This window comes from Pelodiscus sinensis, chromosome 17 (genome assembly GCF_049634645.1).
Source record: "Pelodiscus sinensis isolate JC-2024 chromosome 17, ASM4963464v1, whole genome shotgun sequence".
NCBI classification, from domain to species: Eukaryota; Metazoa; Chordata; order Testudines; family Trionychidae; genus Pelodiscus; species Pelodiscus sinensis.
Window position 1 is genome coordinate 4,546,707 of NC_134727.1, and position 6,422 is coordinate 4,553,128.

General features: G+C 42.1%; 1 long non-coding RNA gene across 1 annotated transcript in view; it reads left to right on the forward strand.

Annotated features, from left to right (window-relative positions):
- LOC142818700 (uncharacterized) overlaps positions 1-1,374 on the forward strand; it is a 28,241-nt gene extending 26,867 nt beyond the window's left edge. Inside the window, exon 3 of the long non-coding RNA XR_012896296.1 lies at positions 1,151-1,374. This is a non-coding gene — a long non-coding RNA (uncharacterized LOC142818700). The remainder of the gene's footprint in view (positions 1-1,150) is intronic.
- Positions 1,375-6,422: the final 5,048 nt, after the last annotated feature.

A 6,422-nucleotide genomic window follows, 5' to 3' on the forward strand; every position in this document is an offset into this window, starting at 1 on the left:
ATCCTAGATAGGTGTTTATAACAAGAAGCTACTATATGCAAGGCTATTCCGGATGAACATGTGTCGGACTCGGGTTTTCTAGCTTGGTATTCTGGACTAAAAACCTTCAGATAAGCTTCGAATCTTCTGACGCTCAGCCATCACTATCTCAAATATCCAGTGTAAAATACGCTGCAGTGATAGGTTTCAAGTTTTCCAGAGGTTTACCGGTTATACCAGATTTTCTTCCAGCATAAAATCCTGTTACAAGGCGGCTCTAGGTGAATGGGACATTTTACAATGTGCTATTATGGGAGCTCAGTAAACTTTTAGAAACTGTGTTCTTAAAAACTGGCTGTTTAGAAAGGAAAACAGGGATCCTGGAGAGGATGCAATATAACCCGACACACTTTATTGCAGCAGCTGTTTGCTTTGTTTATAGCCCCATTTGACTTTTTTTTTAATCTGCTGTTTTATTTTGACATCATCACCACCTTGCTTGTAGCTAAATGGACCTGTTAACGAAGACTCTGCAGACAGTGAGGGTAGATCCCAAAGCCCATCTGCAGTCAAGGTGGACTCAGATGCTAACACTACCCACCATGTATCAATGTGTTGGCATCCATGGGCTGATGCAGCTTTTTCCAATCTAGTCACCTTTTTCTCCCTCTCCCTGCTAGCAACCTTTCTCTATCTGCCCATCTCTCTTGAGTGCCCTCTCCAGAACCAAACCAGCACTCAGTCTGGGAGTATCTCCCTGCTCTTGGTACTGTATCAAGGTGGGCTTGAGTGATTGCCTTTCCCCCTCTCTCCAGTAGAGGGCTCCCCAACTGAATGAAGTCCATAGCTAGAGCCGGGCAAAACCCTTTTTGCTTCTCTGTCAGTTCCGAAAAACGGGGAAACCATTGTCTTTGTCTTGGGCTGAACTGGCTTTTGTTTCTTTTTTAATTTTGGCCAGTTGAGAAGTTGTGGCATGTGGTGTGTGAGTGGGGGGGGGGCGTTTAAGTCAAACAAAATATTTTGTTTCAATGTTCACTGTTTTAAAATGTTTGTTACTGTTTATTTCTTAAATAAAACAAGAGGAGACCGTTATTTCAAGTTGTAATGTGTCTTCTGAAAAGTTTCCATATTTTCCAATGTGTTTATTTTTCTTCTTTTGGTTTCATTTCAGCCCAAACTGCTTGACATTGACTTTGAGGGATGATTTGGTGTTGTGGAATCTGCATGTTTCACAAATAAAAAATGGATGCAAAAAACAGCGTCCAGCCTTCGCCGCTGCCTTCCCCGATCCATAAGGGTCACTATTGGCACAGGAAGCAGATTCACCATGCTCCTGCTTTCTTACTTGATGCCTTGTGACAGATGGCCCCTGTGACATGCTCCCCTGTCTTTGCCTCCGCCCATGCTCTCTTGCCTCCTAATCTGAGCAGACTCTTTCATAGACTTCTTTCATTGGAGAAACTGAAGTAAATGGCCTGGTTTTCAAAGCTCTTTGAAAATCAAGCCAGTAGTAACTTGTCCTAGAGCACAGCAAGTCAGTGCGAGTTGGATACAGAACCCAGAAGTCCTGACTCCTGGTCTTCTGCTCTAACCTCTGACATACTCCCTCTATTCATTGACCTCTCGAGGTCCCTTCCAGTCCTAGTATTCTATGATTCTATGATTCATCGTTTCCAAGCCCAGAAGAAGACTAGACCGTTGGGATCCAGTCTGACCTCCTGCATGATGCAGGGCAGAGAACTGCTCCCTGACAATTCCTAGAGCATCTCTCTTTAGGTCGGGGACCATCTTTTTGTTCTGTTTGTACAGCCCCTACCGCTGTGGGTTCTGGTCTGCAATGGGAGCTGCGAAGCACTACTGCTATACAGATAGGCTATGTCTAGACTGCAAGCCTCTTTCGAAAGAGCGCGTCTAGACTACACGCGGAACTTTCGAAAAAGCGGCTTGCTTTTTCGAAAGAAAGCACCCAGCGAGTCTGGATGCTCTCTTTCGAGGAAGCCCTATTTACATTCAAGAACGCCTTCTTTCGAAAGAGGAACTTTCGAAAGAAGGCGTTCTTCCTCGTAGAATTAGGTTTACCGCCATCGAAAGAAAAGCCGCGTTCTTTCGATTTAATTTCAAAAGAACGCGGCTTGTGTCTGGACGCACGTGAAGTTTTTTCGAAAAAAGGCTACTTTTTTCGAAAAAACCCCTGAGTCTGGACACAGCCATAGAGAGTAAATAAGGCCCTGTTTCTACTGCCGTGTTTGGGGAATGGAAAGGAGGTAGACAGGCTGATTGTGTCCTAGATAATCTGTTAGGGAGTCAATGACACGTAGCTGGGCACAATGTGTGTGTGTGTGTGGGGGAGGGGGGAATCAGCCGCACCCTCCCCCCTTAAAAAATCTGTAAATTAGTGAAGTTCAGTTTTATGGTCCCACAGAAGGAGAGGTTGGGCTCCTGGAGGACATGTGGGACATAGGAAATGCTATGTGGTGCTCAGTGATTATGGGGGTGAGCATGAGATAAATAAGTAAACTCCTGATAAGGCTGGTTTATGAACAATCTGTGGTTCTGAGAGAACTAGCGAGGGTTGGCTCAAGAGAACTAACAACACAAGCGCCTATGGTGTCACTCCCAGGGAGCAAACTCTGTTGGATTCAATTACTCATCCTCCTGCAAACCAAGTTTGTACAACGGTCCACTGGCCAGACAAATGTTCACACTCCACAGTTACCCAGCCTTGGCGTGGCTGGTCTCTCCCACTGAGAACTCTCTATGGAGAGTCGACGTATTCTAACTTAGTTTGTGAACGATGATCCTTATATTTTTCATGGAGAAACTGAAGTAAATGGCCTGGTTTTCAAAGCTGTCTTTGAAAATCAAGCCAGTAGTAACTTGCCCTAGAGCACAGCAAGTCAGTACGAGTTGGATACAGAACCCAGAAGTCCTGACTCCAGTCTTCTCCTCTAACCTCTGACATACTCCCTCTATTCATCACTGGAGGTGGTCTCCAAGGGTGAAAAGACTGTTTGATTATTACCTGCTTCCTTTGCTCTATGTCTATACGCTCAATCTGTTTTGGTTAGCCACAGCTTTTTCCTGTTATATAAATTTTCATAATTGGAATTGTGACATGTTTACCTCATAAGTTTCCCATTAGTTCTCCGGTTTCCTGTATGGCCATACATCTGCTTTGTGATGGTCAAACTGTTGGGTGTATAGTCCTAGTGGGAAGCTATTCAAAAGCCTTTTCCTACCCCAAAGGAATATGTCAAAGCATATCTCTGTTTAGAGGACAGAACATGCCATGGGATTGTTATTTCTATATATGACATGTTTATTAACTCATCCTCTTCTTAGTCATGGTTTTGGCTTGTCGAATGTGATTTTTGTTGGGTGGATACTAGAGCTGCTGCTGAATGATGGTTCTGGTTCTTTGGTTTAATACAGCAGGAGTAACAAATTAAATTTAAGTTGAAATACAACTTCACGTAGAAACTCCTTTTACAATTGCTCAGATCTTTCTCAAGTGAAGTTATTCTGGGGATAACAATTTTCATGGTTAGTATGTGACCAGAGGCAAATTTTACTGAAAGTTTTCGGCTATTTTCGGGATCTCTGGGCCAGATGGTCAACTACTATAATTTGGTGTAGATTCATGAAGTTAAACGGAACTACCCTGATTTACAATACCCGAGGGGCTGGCATTCCAGGTATAATTTACATAAATCTCTCCTGTGTGTTCCCATTGGAAGGACCGTGTAAACAGAACTCAGTGATAGCTGAACTGATTTTGTTCAAACCTGGCCTGTATTGTAGATTTCACAAAGATTTAAAGAACAAGCTAGTTGGAAGGTAACGTCTAAAATGAATGAAAGAAATTATGAGCACTCAGATGCATTCACAAGAAGATTTTCTGGCTTGTGCCTTTAATTGATGGCTAAGAATTCTGGGGCAGCAAATATGGAATGGATTGTGCTGAGGGTTTTATCGGTTCACTCTCAGTAAACTGGCTTTCAGTGCTCATGTACTTAAATCTAATTTGCTCCCGCCGTGATCTTTAGAAGTCAGGAAAACCTTGCAAACATGTCTGCAAAGTCATCACCACTGTTGTTAATTGGTGACTTCCTCATGTTTGGTGTCTCAGTGTAAAGTAATAGGAATAGAGATGGCTAACTTCTAGTCACACATCTGTCACTAATTGACCTTTGCACTTTACAAACACTATTCAATTAGAATTTTCCCCAGGTAATAGATAAATATTATCCCCATGTTATAGGTGCGGGAAAGCTTAGAAGCAGCATTTATGCCCTGCTCTGTATCTCTACAATTTAATTTTAAATCTTTCCATGCTGTAAGATGGAGAAAAGTCTTCTACTCACTACTGTTTTCCATATATCTCCATTTTGATGTTTCTTAAAGTGTATCACAGGTAGAATGTGTAAATCTGAGGTTCTGCCCTGTTTCTGAGACTTTGACTTGTGTCAACTTGTTCTTTGTAAATTATATGAATGGCAAATTTAGTCCTTCATGTCTGTGTGCAAAACTTTAATGATTGGGCTTTAATTTTTTTTGTTACATAGTCTCAAGTTGCCCAGTTTATGTAGCTACAAAGCTGTAAGATGGGTTGTTTACAAACTGTCCTCTTCAGTGGTGGCTATTAATTATTTCAGGTATGTGGTTGATGATTTCAGTCACATGGTATTCTTTTACTCCTTGACTAGAGGAGTGACACTTTTTAAAAATAGCAGAATGTTGTATAATGAACGAAAACTAATTCACGATTAATAATCTTTTTTTAATGCATACATTCTTTCATTGCGTACTAATCCTTTATGCTGAATGCAAATACAGGTATCTACACGAACAACTGTTCCCCAGACATTTGTATGAACAAAACCCAGCGGGCAACATCATTACTTACATGCAGCATGAAATGTATCCTTATGCAGAAAGCCCTAACTAAATCTGCATACCATAGTTCATATCATAAAGCTTTCCTACCTTTGCAAGTGGCAAGTGATGTCTTTCTATTTACAACAGGAAACAACTTAATATGGAAGTACCTGAATCTTTCTTGTGTTTGAATGCTTCCCTAGGAGGCCAGAGGATTTGCTAGCTGTTTTGATGAGCTGATGGTTTTTCAAGGTGACATGACCTTAGCATCAGTTTAATCACTGAGTAAGTGAACACATCACCCGTTGCAGTGGGAGGGAGTTTCCCTTGTGGCATAACAAGGCCACGATCAAGCTTCTGAAGGTGGCACTTCATAGGAATATGAATCTGAGAACTTCATCGAATCCTCGGGCTGGAAGAGACCTCAGGACCAGAATGTCTATCTCAGTTCTGCCATGAAGAAATGGAAACAAGGTGCCACTTACATGAGCCAATGAAGAATGTATCTGATGTGGGTGGTAACAATGGCTCTTGCTATTCAAAATATTTACTGCACATTTATTTGCATTGTCCATACACGTTTTCCTGGGATCAAGAGAGAGGGGAAACACACCAATTCAGTGAACCATTTTCTTCAGCACGAAGGCTATTAAATGACTATTCTACAGCTGAAGGAGAACTGTCTCCAGAAGTTTGCCAAACACTTCTGCAATTTTCTTCATGATCTTAATCATGGCCTCAGATCTTAAACAGTTGACAGGATCCCAGCAGCAAGGGGGATGCGGGAGAAGAAAACCCACTCCGATGTTTTGAATAGGGAGCTGGTTTGTGGGTTTCATGGGATTTCATCAGAGGTCTGATCTTCCCAGCAAGATATATTCGCAGTGCAAGCAATGAATCCCCCAAACCCACAAGTGCCATGAAGTCAACCACCATGTGGTTTGGCTTTGAGTAGGCCAATTTGTCAGTTTGTTTTAGTCAACGGGAATAATAAAGGAAATAGCCACACTGATACAGAACATTCAAGAGACTCATTCCAGATATTCCAGCAAAAATAATTTTACCCTCAGCTCAGGAGTGCTTGGAATTCCCTTGGCCTCTCACTTAGATTGTAATTCTAGTTCTTGTGGGTTTTTGCAACCTGTATTTTTCAAAGTGCTGGCATAGTGAACGTAACTCACAGTCGAGGAGTGTTTTTTTGGGAATTGAAATTGGGTTTTGGACTCCAGTCTGAATATTGCAATGGATTGGCTAGCAGGTGCTGTAAGTGCACGAAAGTCCTCCAGTAGATGGAATTGCAACTACATAGCTGTGTATCAAAGGCTTCCATTGTTGGCATTTAGTGCTCTTTATTTAGATTATGGTTGGGACTTGGGGTTTTGGAATGGCATGCTCTACGATCTGTCACTGCTATTGTCATGAAATGCCAACTGTCCACAGTGCATGACGTTCATAGTGTCACTCCTCTCACTCACCAAACATTTATAATGACCTTCCCCTTCGGAACAGCAGCCTTCAGAGTGGGTGGCAAAATTTTGACGTGTTCCCCTTTTGAGGGCTGTTTG